The following is a 16,758-nucleotide window of genomic DNA, read 5'->3' as shown; positions in this document are numbered from 1 at the left end:
TCCGTTAAAAATAATTTATAGTGTGAGTGACAGCGACCCCCTCAACTGAAATTGAAGTAAAAAAAAAGAAAAACAAATAAACAACTCAACACGGTACATTTCTCTAATATCATACAAGGTGCAACAAATTGAAGCTTCGACTGCTCGGACTGAATGTTCTTTTATAGAGCCCAGCTTGATTGTTTACATGCATCAAAGTTGTCTTTTTTTTTTACTTTGGACTGTAATTTTTTATTCCCCCTCCTCCTTCAAAAAAAAAAGCTGTATTTCATTGTGGTATACTCATCTGCTTGTTGCAGGGCGCTAACTAAACCTGAAAGACGTTTCCACGTGGGAGAAACTTTGCGTACCACATCAGACTGCTCAGATTTTCCGCCTACTAAAAAACTAGCAGACAACAAGGATTTCTATCCGTGTGGGACCGTTCATGATTACGTAAGCCTGTTCTAAGAGGGTGCGAAGCTGGATGAGTATTGTCCTGTTTTGCGTCTTTTCATACCTGGTGTTGTTATTTCTGTGGGTACCACAAGATTGGCTGCAGAAGTCGCACCGCCGTCTGTCCTCCCTTTCTGTTCCATCTCCCATGGTTGCCACTGCAATTCGGCCCTTTGGAAGAAGAGCTCCGCCCCCTTGTGCTCGCAGTCCGTTCCCTGCCATTCGTAGTCGAATTCTGCCAGGGCAATTTCTGTAAGGTGTGAAGATCGAATCTTCTTTACTTCCTTTCTTTTTATTTATACTACACCAATACAGAAGCCCAACCAGAACGAACTCAAGGAACAAGCAAACAGGGACGCATCATGGAGATGAAGTAGATAAATTTAGGGGTTTACATTAGTATTGTGGTGTAATTCAAAAGGTAAAATAATCATATCACAAAAAAAACACGCGTATCATAGCTGGATACTGAGCATCCCGAAAAAGACAATTAAAAATACACGTAAATTAAACAGAAAGCGATCCTTCTCTACAAATACGTGCTTCAAAGGTTTTACTTCACCTTTAAACATACGGTAAAGGATTACGTCGACACACTCCCAGACGAATCGAGAAAGACACAACTGGATACGATAAAGGAGCGTGGTTCAGTCTCAGCGTCGCTGCTTTCTGCTGCTCGAAAAAGCCAGGCATGCTACAAAAGCAACAACTGTACCGTGTATCACCGCCATAGGTTTTGAGAATTACACGTCAACAAAACGGACATGCTGTGTCGGCGAACAGAGGAAGGGACGGGAATGGAATTGTTGCATGTAGTTGGCTGAGCTGTGGCCATTCCCTGTTTAATCTGGCTAGTCGGTCCCATTCATCTGGGGAAAAACGTTGCCCAAGGTTCTGGCAATGCCATAGGTTGGTCTGGCTGATTGCGTTAGGAGGATTTCCGGATAGTTCGGCCTGCAAAGTTTCGAAGGATAAGGGTTAATAAACAGTTGCCAACACAAAGTTACTTTACTTGCCCTCATATATCATCAAATTTGATGAGCGAAACTAAAACTGAAGGACACCAAAGCTGGGAATTGGTCTAGTTGGCTATTCATTAATTGATCAAACTGCGCAGTAAATGATTACGAATGACGACGCAGAAACGAGAAAAAAAGAAGTCAACAAACGGGATAACGTGCATTTGCCGTGCAGTTTAGTCAAGTAAAGAACTGAAGGCCACTTCACAAAGAACGACACAGTCTTTCAGTTCGAGAGTGTCTGCGAGAGATTTCTATCTGAAGTACACGAAAAAAATTTAATTCCAAGTGACTATACCATTTCCAAGAATGAATGTTTTGACCGAATACCACTGACCATCTTTATTTCAGCGAGAGATGTTTTATTATATATGCAACGTCTAACCGCCTGGAGGAGAAGGAGAATTTTCGCCGGTTCCGTCAGTGCTGCATCCACGGGACTAGAGCTGTCATATATAAAATGATATGCAATGTAGATCAATCAGTCAGCCTAGCGTTTTGCTAAAAACTAACATAAGCGGGGCTAATTTAGAAAAAACATGAGAATGGGATTTAGCTGAAGTACTTAATTTACGTTCACGAGTTCCCCTAAAACCCGTATGAGTAAAAAGCTCTTGAGATCAGCCAGAAGTTGATTACAAAATCTTATAATATGGTTAAGTGATCTCCAGTATAAATTGATTGCCATTGATCACCAGTATAAATCGATTGCCATTGATCACCAGTATAAAGTTGACAGTCGCTATTGCAACACAAATATCTTATTTTATTATATCTTCCGACTCATGACGATCTTAAACTGGCTGTTCCTTTTTTCTTCATCTCCGTTAAAGGGAAGCTGAAACACTTATTTCAGAAAATGAGTTTGATTCTGATTCCAGCGTATTTTTATTCCGTAAATCTGAATATTGCGTTCGTTTTGTTCGAAGATTTAACCAAACGCGAGAAAACACGAAAACCCTCGGACTAGTCTTTACTTCCTAGGAGGATCTTTCGGCCGCCAAGCGCGTGTCCCTCGCGTGGCAGCGCGTGCAAATGCAATCTCGCCACTACCCCGCACTGGCACCAGTCGTGACATCTTTTAGAGCGCAGCTCTTAGGCGCCCGCTTCCGGCCTGAGCGGCGTCGCCGTCGCCGTCAGCGTAACCAAGGTCATTCCAAGGTCACGTGACCCCCAAGGTCACCCCAAGGTCACGTGACCCCCAAGGCCGCGTGACCTCTCCCCCAGGGTCACGTGACTCCCCAAGTCACGTAACCCCCCCCCCCCCCCCGAGGTCATCTGACTCCCCCTCCCCGAGGTCACGTGACTCCCTCCCCCCCGAAGTCACGTGATACCCCCCCCCCCCCGAAGTCACGTGACCCCCTCCCCCCGTCGGCGTCGGCGTTTTGAGGGCAACTAACCCTCGTAACCCTCACGAGGGTTACGAGGGTTAGTTGCCCTCAAAAGGGTTGCCCTCACGAGGGTCACGAGGGTTATGAGAGTTGCCCTCACGAGGGTCACGAGAGTTACTGTCATCGTCAATCGGGAAAAGAGAGAAACGACGTCCATGAGTGGATCAAACACAGAAATGATATATTTACAAGAATGAAGATAGGAACGTGTCAGAAGCGATACAATAGGAAAAGAATTAGCAATAAGAAAAGCAAAACGCTGAAGGCAGTCAAAGTCACGTCAACACACTCATAGCCCGTTCCCGCTACCGTCCTTGCCTTAGGTTCAAGTCTTTCCCCTCGGTGCCTTGCGGAGCGTCACCGCTTGATGTGATGATGCGGAAGCTGGTGTCTCGTACTCCCCCTGGAGTTGCTCGTAGCAGGCGTCGCCGTCCGTAGCGGCTGGTCCTCCCTCCGAGCTCTGGTCGTCGCCGTGCGTCGCGGCCCGACCCTGGCTTTTACTGCTCCTTCTCCTCTCGCGCCCGCCGTTCTCTTCTCGCGCTCGCCGTTCTCTGCTCGCGCTCGCCGTTCTCTGGAACGCGCTCGTTCCCTTCCGCTTCTTTTCTTCTTCCACCCGTAATAATCGTCACAGGCACGTGACACACCCCCCTCACTTCGAGAACTTCACAACATGAAGTTTCTCCACGAAGGCGACCTCCTCGATGGCTTGCTGTAGTGACCGCGGCACATTCACAAATACCACCACACTTGGTCCTTAGCATTCACGCACGTATGCCGGTTCCACATCCCAAAAATTAGTACCGCCCAAATCACGAAGACAAAACCTGGTTACACTCCCGCCTCCTTAATTGCTCGTACAAATCACCTGGGCAACACACTCTTGTCCACACCTAATTCAACAACAAAAACGGAAAAAAATCCTAATGGGTCTCATTACCCCTGTGTCCTGCCTTTACGAACAGATATCCCCAAACGGCTTAGCTCTCTAGACGACTTAAGAAGTCTGCTCCAACATTGTCTTTCCCCTTAATGTTTTCGATTTGAAAGTCCTGTTCCTGCAATGATAAACTCGATCGCATTATGTGACTGTTGGAGTGCTTCGCTTTGTTCAAAAACTCCAAAGCTCGGTGATCCGTTTGTATGCGAAAGTTTCTGCCATATAAGAACAACCTAAATCGCTCCACGGCCCAAACAATCGCCAGACACTCTTTCTCTACGATGGCGTAATTCTTCTCCGATTTTCCCAGTGTTCTGCTTGCATATCCCACTGGAGGCGGCAGTCCTTCACTTTCCTGGAGCAATACTGCGCCCAGGCATGCATCAGATGCATCCGTCCTCAAAACGAATTCTTTGTCGGGATCCGGCGCCAACAGGATAGGTGGTCTCGATAAGCAGTCCTTCAGTCCCTCGAACGACTTCTCCTGTGCTGACCCCCATTCAACTTGGTTTCGTTCTCCTTTCTTCGTGAGCTCCAGCAGTGGTGTAGCAAGATTCGCGTAGTTTTGGACGAAATCGCGGTGATAGCCGGTCAGCCCGAGAAACGACTTCACTTGACGTTTTGTCACCGGCCTTGGCGCGTCTTGCATCCTTCCAAGGATCTCCGCGTGGGGTGCGACTCGTCCTCCACCCAACTCATGACCGAGGAATGTCGTCTTTGTAAATGCGATCTCGCATTTCTTCGGCCGAGCCGTGATGTTAGCTTCTTGCAACCGATCAAAAATTGTCTGCAAAGTTCTCATGTGTTGCGTCCACGTATCCGAGGCGATGAGAATGTCATCAATGTAATGATGAGCCTCCGGAATTCCATGAAGCAACTTTCTCATCAGTCTGGTGAAGGTAGCTGCGGCAGTCTTGAGCCCGAAAGGCATGAACCTAAACTGGTAAAGTCCGCTACTCGACGAGAACGCTGTCTTCTCCTTGGCCAAATCCTCCATCGGGATCTGCCAGTATCCCTTCGCTAGATCCAGCTTAGAGAAAACTTTCTTACGGCCCACCTTGGCGAAGGTGACGTCCGCCCTTGGAATCGGCTCTGCGCCATCCTTAAGCACGTCGTTTAACTTCCTGTAATCAACGCAAAACCTGCTAGAACCGTCTTTCTTTTTAACAATTACAACCGGCGCGTTATACGGTGACGTGCACCGCTCAATAACGCCCAGTCGGAGCGTTTCCGAAATCTCCTTTTCGACTGTCTCTTGAACGGAAAATGGCAACGCATGTTGCCTTATCCGCACAGGCTCTTCGGTTGCCCGAACTCGCCGTTGGGTTGATCGGCCCGAAGACGCCGATCGACACTCTCTTGAATGGTGTCTCGATGGCCGACATTGTCCCAAGAAGCACTTTGCCTACTCTGCCTTTTGGCACCATGCGCTGGCATACATCGCAGGAACGCACGTACCTCTTGATGTCACTCTGCATGCCCGGCCAAAAGAACTCTTCAGCCGTTAGCGCGAGCGTGTTCTTCATGCCTCGGTGGCCTGACATGATACCATCGTGTGCCGTTGCCATAACAGTTGGTCGGAATCTTGCTGGGAAAGCCAGCTGCTCTATACTCCTCCCGGTGAAAAATATACAGCTCCGAAAAAGCAGGTAGTTCTTTATCACCATTTCATACTACGTACGACACTTGTGGTTCTTTACCACCTTTCCGACCTTGTCGAAACATTTCCTTAAGGACGCATCGTTCCTCTGTTCTGTCGAAAGCTTCTCGACTGTCGTTTCGAGAATTGGTACCTGCGGCACATTCAGTGGAGGTTCCGCTTTGTTTCCGCTCTTATTCTTCCTCGACTCTCCCACTCCCGCGGTACTTGAAAGCGGGGTTATCAGTCCCAAGTCCGTGTTTTCCGAGTCGTACGGAGAGGCCTCTTTGTGGTCCTTCCTCTCTGGTACCTCGGCTCCCTTGTCCAGCTGGTGGTAAACTCACTGGACAGTAGGTGTCTTCATCTCGTCAGTTCGCTGTTGATCGGAATCCCAATATGGGTTCGGATCGTTGGGATCTCTCACTTGTGGAACGTTGCCAAGCACTAAGTCGTACAGGGGATCGTCAATGCACTTCGCAGAGACTTTTCCTGCCAGAAAGGGTGTGTTGATCACAATTTCCGCCTCAGGTAAGTATTTCACTGTTCGGTCCAGTAAATATACGGGACTACAGTTTCCAGTGTAGCATCCAACGGGCACTAAGTTCTTTCTTACGACTACTGTATTGCAGCGGGTGTCCCGAAGCACCGTAACTTTTCTCTCGCCAATGCGGCCTTCGACCACAGGCATATTCTCCACCAGAAACTTGGGTGGCCTCCCTACAGCTGCGTTAACCACTGGGATTTTGTCGCCGTTCTTTAACGTAAGGTAGGTCCCATCTGGTTCGCCTGCCGTTTCGTTGGAGGCTGCCCACAGGCAAGAAGCTTGTGGTTTATCGCCAGCCCTCATAGTGCATTTGTCGGCCTTGTGTCCCACCCGGCCGCAGTGCCAACATGTCGATGGTTTGTATTGTTGATTGCGACCATTGCAGTTCTCGGCTGTGTGTCCTACCTTATTGCATAAAAAGCATCGGAGTATCCTTCGTGTGTCCTTTCTGAAAGCTTTAGGGACTGTGCTTGCACTGGTTTTCGGGTCTTGTCCCTCTACCTTCGCTTTTAAAGCGCTCGGCTGAGTCTGTGCTTCCAGAAAGACGTCGGCTTTTTCAGCCAAATCATCTATGGTCAAACAGTCTCTTTCTTTGAGAAAGACCATCAACTTACTAGGGCAAGTTGTCATGAACTGCTCCATTAGCATTCTGTCCCGGAGCGCCTCGAAAGTCTTCTCGACACCTGCCACTTCGATCCACCTATCGAAATACCCCGTCAACCTGGCTGCAAACTGTTTTCTTGTTTCCCCATCTCCGGGCTTCGCCTCACGAAATCTTTCGCGATAACCTTCTTTTGTATACCGGAATCTTTGAAGCAGCGCCAGTTTCACCTTTGTATAATCCATTGCATCCGCAGGGGTCATGCGACCGACCACCGTCAGGGCTTCTCCTGTGAGACAAAGACTTAAAGTGATTGCCCACTTGTCTTGTGGCCATCCGAGGCCTGTGGCCGTACGCTCAAACCTCTGCAAATACGCGTCAAGGTCGTCGCGCGTCTCATTATACTGCGGTATCAGTTTGTGTGGACTGGCGCTATGACTTGGTCTAGTCGAACCGCGTTCCCCTCCTTCCCCTCGCGCTTCGCGATTTCCTTTTTCCTGGGCAGCGAATCTGAGTTGTAGAACTTCCCGCTCCTTATCCAGTCGGACACATTCCGCCTGACATGCGCGTTCTTGCGCCGCGTGCTCTTCTCTTGCCGCCTCCCGTGCCTGCAGCCTTTCCTCTCTTTGAATATTTTTCTCCCCCTCAACCCAGACCTTCAGCTCCTCTCCAGTGTATCCTAGTTCCCTTCCAGCCGCCATCAATTTATCAATCTCTACAACCCCGGACCCAGTCATGGTCGCGAACTGTCTCCTCCGGACCAACGAGATCAGGCTAATGGATTAATGGAATCCTGGCAAGCTCGCCGAATTGTCATCGTCAATCGGGAAAAGAGAGAAACGACGTCCATGAGTGGATCAAACACAGAAATGATATATTTACAAGAAGTAAGATAGGAACGTGTCAGAAGCGATACAATAGGAAAAGAATTAGCAATAAGAAAAGCAAAACGCTAAAGGCAGTCAAAGTCACGTCAACACACTCATAGCCCGTTCCCGCTACCGTCCTTGCCTTAGGTTCAAGTCTTTCCCCTCAGTGCCTTGCGGAGCGTCACCGCTTGATGTGATGATGCGGAAGCCGGTGTCTCGTACTCCCCCTGGAGTTGCTCGTAGCAGGCGTAGCCGTCCGTAGCGGCTGGTCTTCCCTCCGAGCTCTGGTCGTCGCCGTGTGTCGCGGCCCGACCCTGGGTTTCACTGCTCCTCCTCCTCTCGCGCCCGCCGTTCTCTGCTCGCGCTCGCCGTTCTCTGGAACGCGCTCGTTCCCTTTCGCTTCTTTTCTTCTTCCACCCGTAATAATCGTCACAGGCACGTGACAGTTACCCTTACGAGGGTCACGAGAGTTACCCTCACGAAGGTCACGAGAGTTACCCTCACAAGGGTTACTAAGTTTACCCTCACGAGTGTCACGATGGTTATCCAGGTCACGTGACCCCCCACCTCCCAGGGTCACGTCAACCCCTCCCCCCGAGGTCACGTGACCCCCGTTGACGTCATCGCCACTAATGACGTCATATGTGACGTCACTGATGACGTCACCGTAATCCGCAGCGTCATCGTGCTCATCACTGATGACGTCATTAGTGACGTCACCGATGACGTCACCGGCATCCGCATCGTCATCTTCATCGTCACCGGAATCCGCATCGTCATCACCACTAATGACGTCATCAGTGACGTTGTGACGGAGTGTATTACCGACTCATTCGGTGCTGTGCGTGCAGGCACGTGTGTGTGTGTGTCCCACCGTGGGCGTTCGCGCCAGATTACAAAGAATCCTCGCCTCGCGGCCAAGAGGAGAACAGCTGACAGCGATGCTGTCAGCTGCTTGCTGACAGCATCGCTCTTCAGCGGGCGCCGATGGGGAGGGGTCTCCCTCGAAATACGTCAGTGCGTCTCTCAATGCGTTGCTGGTACTGTAACCTGGTCGGCCATAGAATAAGAGAGTGCGGAAGTAGAATCGAGAATGAAAGGGGCTCACTCTCGAACTCCGTACAAGAGGCACAGCAGCCCCACAGGAACGAAGAAGGAGGAAAGGCCGCTTCGGGAGGGCCCCACGGGCAGGGAAACTAGCAGGTCCCCTTCCGAGCGACACCGGCGGAGGGAGAGAAATAAACGTGGCCATTAAGTTTTGCGGGGAGAGCAGTCCGGTGGTGGCGGAAAATATTGCAAAAATGGAGCTACGTTTTCTGGTGGACACCGGGTCGAAGGTCAGCCTCCTTAAAGAGTCCGTCTTCAGAGAACTGAGTCAGAGTGGTCGCACGTTCAACGAGCACCTCGGGGGCACGCGCACGCGGTTGACAGGCCTAACAGGAAAAGAGCTGGAGACCAGTGGTTGCTATCTCATACCACTTGAGATCGGGAAGACCTTGTTCTGCCATTCGTTTTTTATCTGCAACGACAGCGCGATGATCCCCGTGTCCGGACTCCTGGGGCACGATGTTGTGCGCGCCCACGGCTTGGACCTGCTGACCACGAAGGGGTGGTTGTGCTCGACGGGGAAGAGGTTCCGATCTTGAACTGGTCACCATCGCAACCTGTGCGGGGTGTATGCTCTGCTGAGACACCTGTCATGTTGGTGTCGGAGTGCGTCATTCCACCAAGGACAGAGATTATCGTGGCTAATAAGCTCCGGGGGAACCCGCCCCGCGGTGCACTGGGTGTGGTGGAGATGGTAGAGATTGAGCCTCATGGGCTTCTGGGGGTTGATTCTCTGGCGCGCGTAGATCAGAGGGGGCGTGTGCCGGTCAGGATAGCAAATCTTATGTTGTCTGAAATGTGACTGCCCAAGAACAAACGGGTCGGAGTCTTTGTTGACGTAGAATTTGCCCCACAACTTGAGGAGATGATACTGAGTTGCGACACGGTCGACGGCATGTCGGAGGTGGCTCTCGTGGGAATGTTCGAGCTGTCCCACGTCCACTCCGGGGAGAGAAGAAGGATCGCTCAGCTCATGTGGAAGTACCGGGCGGCATTTGCCTTAACGAAGCTGGACCTCGGTCACTGTAGCACAATCAAACACAGAATCAACACGTCGGACGCTGCACCCGTATACCGCCGAGCGTATCGGATACCATTCGCTAAGAGAGACGAGATGGAGCAAGTTCCAGGCCTTGTTGGACAAAGGTATCATAGAACACTCCCTTTCTCCCTGGGGTGAACCCGCTCTGCTGGTTCAGGAGCCCGACGGGTCGTTCAGGTTTGTGGTCGATTATCGCGAACTAAACAAGGTGACAAAAATCGACCCATACCCCCCCCCCCCAAATATTCAGGAGACCATTGCTCAGCTGGGCACTGCTAAGTACTTCACCGTGGTCGACATGGCCTCAGGGTTCTGGCAAATAGAAATGGACTAGAGTGACCGAGAAAAGACGGCCTTCAATACGCCGTCTGGAGACTATCAGTGGCGACGGACGCCCATAGGGCTGGTTAACAGCTCGGCGGTATGGCAGCGCACAGCCGACGTAATCCCTGCAGGTATTTTGGGGAAGTCGTGCCATGTGTACTTAGATGATGTGATTATATACAGCCATGACTTTGACCAGCACCTAGCGGATGTGGAGTCCGTGCTGATGCGGTTCCGGGCAGCGGGTCTGAAGTTGGGGCCCTCCAAGTGTCAGTTCTTGGGGGAGGAAGTGAAGTACTTGGGGCATATCCTTTTGAGGCAGGGTGTTAGGCCTGACCCTGACAAGCTGAGCTGTGTCCGTAATTTCCCAACCCCTCGGAATGCGAAGGAAGTACGAGTTTTTGGGATTGCTTGGATATTACCGCAGGCATGTGAAAAACTTCGCGGAAAACGCCAGGCCTATGACGCGGCTCACCTCGCCAAAGGTAGACTTTGTGTGGGACGAGGAAGCACAGACGGCTTTTGAGCTAATGAAGGATGCTCTGATCAGTGCCCCCCTTCTGAGATTCCCCGACTTCTCAAGAGATTTCATCGTTATGACTGACGCATCCGGCCAAGGCTTGGGCGCAGTGCTGGCCCAGGTTTTTGATGGACAGGAGCATCCGATAGCATTTGCGAGCCGCCAGCTGAACGAAGCTGAGAAGCGCTATGGTGCCACTGAACAAGAGTGTCTGGGCGTAGTTTGGGCTGTGCGCCACTTTCGATGCTGTCTAGTCGGACGGGATTTTCGTGTTATTACGGACTGCAACGCCCTCAAATGGCTGATGTCCGTCCGTGACCCAAACTCGCGCCTTGCGAGGTGGAACTTGCTGCTTCAAGAACATAGCTTCGAAATCGTGCATCGTGCGGTGAAGTTGAACCAGAACGAAGACGCTCTGAGTCGGGCGGTCGTTCGCGGCGTGGCGGTCTTCAGACCAATGCTGGACCTAGAGCGTTTTTGACAACAACAGAGGAACGACGATGAGCTGGTGAGCTTGATCAAACAATGTGAGAACGCTCCGGGTCGGCACAGCGAGTACTATCTAGACAACAAATGTCTACTTTGCCGACGAGAGGGAGACAGGCGGACGACACCGGAGACATCGCGCGGCCACGTCGTCGTTCCGGTTTTACTTCGCGATGAGCTGCTGAGAACAACGCACGATGCTCCTTACGCCGGACATCTGGGGGCACGGAAGACGACGGAGAGGCTCTCTCGCGACTACTACTGGCCGCACATGAAGCAGGACGTCAAAGTTCATTGCGATCGCTGCGGCTCCTGCTCTCTGCGGAAAACTCCTAAGGGCCTCAAGCCTGCGCCTCTACAAATATTCGAAGAAATCTCAAAGCCCTTCCAACGGACGCCGATGGACATCATGGGACCCCTGCCCCTATCAACCCAGGGAAATCGCTATCTGCTCGTTTTTGTTGAACACCTCACTTGGTACGCCGAGGTGATTCCCATGCCCGACCAGCGGGCGGAAACCGTGGCCCGCCTCTTCGTCGAGCGCGTTGTAATGCGCCACGGGACGCCTCAGCAACTTTTAACAAATCGTGGTGCAAACTTCACGTCAAAGCTCCTGCGAGAGGTATGTAATCTCCTGGGAATCCAGAAGATTCTTACAACACCTTATCACCCCCAGTGTAATGGAGCGGTGTAGCGCCTCAATCAGACTATCAGCGGAATCCTGGGTCACTATGTGGCCCGTGACCAACGGGATTGGGACGTATGGATGCCTTACATCACCTTCGCGTACAATTCGGCAACCCACGAGAGTACTAAACAGGGCCCCTTTTTCCTTCATGGCCGCCATCCCGAGATGCCATCAGCCCTTTACCAGTCGCCGACGGGAAGTTACGGCACTCTAGATAACTACAGAGACGAACTGCTTCAGCGACTCTCATCCGCCCACGAGTCTGCATGCCTGATGCTGGCTGACTCTGCCGAAACAAGGAAACACCTATTCGACAGGGACGCCGCAACTTCGAGCTTCGCCGTGGGTGACGTCGTCTGTATCAACGACTTGGCCGGCGTCCGTGGGCTCGCCAGAAAGTTACAGCCTAAATGGCGCGGTCCGCTTCGGGTCGTAGGAAAACTGTCGGAGGTCACCTTCCGAGTAAAAGACACTCGAACAGGGGAGCAAAAAATAGTTCATGCTAATCGCCTTAAGCGATATATTGCCGGAGGTGGTGACCGGGGTCACATTGGGCCTCTTCGGGGGCCGGGCATGCCGAATGATGTTGGGACTCCTACTGCCATGCCCGCCGTTCCAAAGCCCCACGGCCCGTGTCCAGCGGATGAGAACAGAGTGGATCCTGACGAGAAGAGATCAAACGATTCCATCATGCCGGCACTCTTGGAGGAGTTGTCTCACAGCTCGGCTGCTGCTCCTCCTAGAGCAAGCCAACCCGCGCGGGAACACCGCTATGCTTTGAGAAAATACGGACCAGTTGATCGACCTTAATGGACACACGTACGAGAAACCTGCGGGGCCCACCGGGTGGTGTGTAATCTGCGGGAACTTTCTTGGTGTGCTCCTTAGTGTGCTGTTCTTAGCGACCACGTGATGGTGTATTCTGTGCACTTTACCAGTGTTTCGATAGGTATCCTATAGTGAGTTCAAACTAAGTGTATTTATGAACATGAACATGAACATGCCTTTAGGTTTTGTCAGGTGAATTCTGTGTAAGAGAAAATTCCTTTTTTGTGTGGGCGAGTGTGACGGAGTGTATTACCGACTCATTCGGTGCGGTACGTGCAGGCACGTGTGTGTGTGTGTGTGTGTCCCACCGTGGCGTTCGGCCCAGATTACAAACAATCCTCGCCTCGCAGCCAAGAGAAAGGAGAAAAAAGATGAGGAATGGCAGAAAAAGGGCGGTTAGCCATCGCAAGCCTCCAGACGGAGAACGTCGTAGCAGCTGTCTGTGTCGCGAACTCAAACCGAGTTTAGATAAAGTTATATGTGCCGGAACTAATGCTGGGTACTGTCTCTCCTCAACGTCGGGCCCCGACGACGATGTGTGTGCAGCTCCTAACCAAAGTCTTCACAACGTCATTAACGTCACTGATGACGTCATCGGCATCGGAATCGTCACGTGACCCCCCCCCGATGTCACGTGACACTCCACGGTCACGTGACCCCCACAAGGTCATGTGACCCCCAAGGTCACTCGACCCACCCCCAGTGCCCTTTCCTCCTCCTCCTCAAGAGCTGCGCTCTAATTCGGCGTTACAGGGAGTTGTAAACAGCTTTAATTTTTTCTCACCTTTTTTGAAATAGCAAGAGTGCACGTGCATAGCTTCGATAGGCACTGAAGATACTCGAAAGTAGCGATTCCGAAAACTCCTTTCATGACTGTACGCTCCGGGAAGGAGGGGCATCAGCGGTACCATAGAGTTATTATAATGTACGCTAGAGGTTCAAGTGGCGCTAGTGTGCTGACGCAAATTGAAGCAGACAGCAACCAGTCTAAAATTGACTTCCGGTAATGCATTTCTATGGGAAAAAGTGAGTGCATTTTCTCACTGCGCTCGATCATAAGAGCAAATATCCCGAATAATTCGTACGTTCTAGGTAGCTTGGAGCATTTCTCAGTCGGGCCGACGAAATAATTGGTCAGTTACGGTGTTTTTCTTTCAAATTCATCGCATTAAAAACGGTGCTAAAACAGCTTCGTACCTGTATTTATGTGCACTGTCGGACACTGTTAGCGCGAACACTACGTCGGCGCTTTTCAGCGTGGGGGATATACGTGCCAAACGAACGAAGGACATCTGGAAATTAAGAAAGACGGCAAAACTACGCAGTAACACCGGATCAGGAACTACACATGTATATACGATCAAAATTAATTGAAGGCCACGTAATCTATTTCTATTTTAAATAAGTAAGTACCGTTTTATTCTTTCTGCTCTGAGCGGAGCTGCTTGTTCTACGTTCAAAATATCGCTCGCACGCTCGAAATCTTTGAGAACAAGTGCCCGATAAAAGCTGCCCGGCAGAGAAAAAAATACGAAGAGACAACTTTTATAGCCCACGGACTTTATTCTCTACGTTTTGAACGTTTTTATCCGCTCATGCACGACGGGGTCATTTTTATATAGTGACAGGACTGGCATATTATCAATATATAAGCGTCACCGGATTGCTGGCGAGCCTTGAACACACTCTACATTCCTTTCGATTGTAATTTTGCTTCGAATCGTCGCTTGTTTTTACACACCTGCTGCGGAACACACGTTTGGGACTGAAATGTAGCGAAGTTAAACATCGGTCACTGATGAAGAAAAATGCGCTAACTAAAGCAATTACACTTTTACAGTGTTAATCAAGGTACATACTATTTGGTACGACCCAAATAACCAAAGTGTTCCGTGTTATTTTCCGGCGAAGAGACAAAATGCACGCGCGCTTTCCCATAGGAATACACGGGAAGACTGGAAAAGTAGACTGGTTGCTGTCTGCTTCAATTTGCGTCACGGAAGTCGCATAGACACTAGCGCCAGTTGAACCTCTAGCGTACATTATAATAACTCTATGAGCGGTACTTTGAAAATGTTTTTCTGCTGCCTCCGTGCACGGAATCGAAAAATATTTTTCGACACTAGACTTCCTGGCGCCCAAATTGAGACGATTTAAGGTTATTTCCTCAAATAGAAAATCGCTTCAGCTTCCCTTTAAAGACTTATCATCTTTAAGACCGCCATAGCTGAACACCTTTCTGATTCTTTCATTCGATCATTCGTGGTTCATTCGTGGTTTTTCTTATCCATTTTCTACACCTTCTGTAACTTCCTCCCGGACCCTGAAAGTATGGTTCAGGCTGAAACATGGCGCTTATTACAGGTTTTGTTCAGGGCCTGTTTCGCCAGCTATGCTACAAGATGACGTCCCTCTTTTCAAATCCAGTTTTAGGGGTTGGCGTTTGGTCCACGGCGAAAGCTATAGCATTCTCGGTTTCTGATTGGAGGTGACGTCCCAGCGTTTTTCTCGGGGAGAGTTATCGTCCAATGATACATATTTATTTGGTTCGCGAGTCTTTGGTGAGAACTACTCACTGACACACGGACGGTGACAGGGGTCGTGCGGTAATTAATGTTTTTGATCCAAGTGGGCATAGGAAAATTTGAGCTATGTACTGCAGCAGAGCTTAAGACTTGCAGAGGGAGTGCTCGTTGCCGTTCGCATCGAAAGGTGGAGTACAGCAGAGCCTTATAGTTTCAGCTTGCGTCCCGTATCACTTCGGCGCGGCACTCGGCTTTTAGCAGACGGCTGCCTTTATTCCGGTCCGGTAACGGAACATGTGAAAGTATTTACTTGTTTTGTGTTTGTCTGCGAAGGACGCTTCGTAGCAGACGAATTCTATTGTTCACTTACGATAGCAGACTAATCATCCGCTGACGATTTCTTGGCTCGCTCCGTAAAGTTCCAGTCACACTGCTCGTACACCAAGCAAATGGTAGTGTGCAAACACCGTCTGAGGCGCGTTTCTTTCTCGTGTCCTCTCATATTAGGCCAACCAAAACTGAATGCGGACGTGTTCGAAGCACACATATGTGTGCGCTTCGAACATGTCACCAGACAGTTTTGGTAGGCCCAATATAGAGGACTGACATAAAGGAACCAATCTTGGCAGTACACAGACATGCGACTGCTTATGACCGGTGTGGCTTGTGAAGCATTTGTGACTGCTGATGACCGGCCGCTGCGGTGCCGGTCATAAGTAGTCGCCAGTGTTTTAAGCATTTGCGGTCGTTGGCATGGCAGTCAGAAATGTGTAAACCTGCTTTTACTTGAGCAAACAATAAAGGAAACACAAATATGGGACATGCTACTTCACCACTTTAGAAACAAGACTCCACCTCCACACATTTTGGCACAATAAAGCAAAAGTTGGAGACACAAAACAGTTGGTCCGCATTAAGAGATACTTACAGGGATTATACAGTTTTATTACAAAATGTATGAAAGCCTTCATTTGGCTTTGCGAGGGGGGGGGGGGGGGGGACCAGTTAGTCGGCAAAGTAAGGAAAGGCAAAAAATGGAAAGTTCGCGCGCAGCAGGCTCAACTGTAGTCATCTCATTTGATCTGGCTCCGTCGCATTGATGTAAAGACAAAATGTAGCCGAAGGGCCTTAAATCGCCGAGGGAGGAATTTGCTGGTGACAGGCCGCCTTTGCAAACCAGCGAAGCGTCGTTCACATGTGCGTCGAAATTCCTGACGATTTTGATCTGCAATGTTTAGAAAGATGACGGTTAATAAACAGTCCAAAACGGAAAGCGGCCATACTTGTTTCTACCTTTCGCTAAACATATTCAGCAATACTTAAATTGGGTGCCAAATTTAAAAACAGGTGTGGCAAGTGAAGTATAAAGAGTACGATTAAGCTTTTCATTTGAGTGAGATGAGTATGCACTGGTCACCCCAACCAGGTAATGTTCAGAGCCAATCTAGCGTATCGGTACACGAGATTTATCATTCACTTCAACCCCTGATATATTATGCTGTGATTGAAATCCTGTTGTCGTGAATTTTACACTCCGTATTCCGAAAACACGATGAGCATTAAAACTTGGTTAGGGGCTAAGGCGTATGAAGATGAAGATAGCTGCTTTTGAGTCTTCGGGGTGTCAGTCATCCCAGCTTTTGTTTTCTTCTTAGAAGTAGTTTATATTTCGATGTCTGCAGTGTGAATCTTCTTTCCTCCGTCAAAGACACGTCACTTATGATATTAATAAATTCTGGTGCTTTCTAGCTGAGGAACAACCTTAGGTGTCTACTTCTGCCGGTTCATAGCTCCAGTCCTGGA

Source organism: Ixodes scapularis, unplaced genomic scaffold (assembly GCF_016920785.2).
Source record: "Ixodes scapularis isolate PalLabHiFi unplaced genomic scaffold, ASM1692078v2 PGA_scaffold18__7_contigs__length_3171195, whole genome shotgun sequence".
NCBI classification, from domain to species: Eukaryota; Metazoa; Arthropoda; class Arachnida; order Ixodida; family Ixodidae; genus Ixodes; species Ixodes scapularis.
This window is presented reverse-complemented; position numbering follows the sequence as displayed.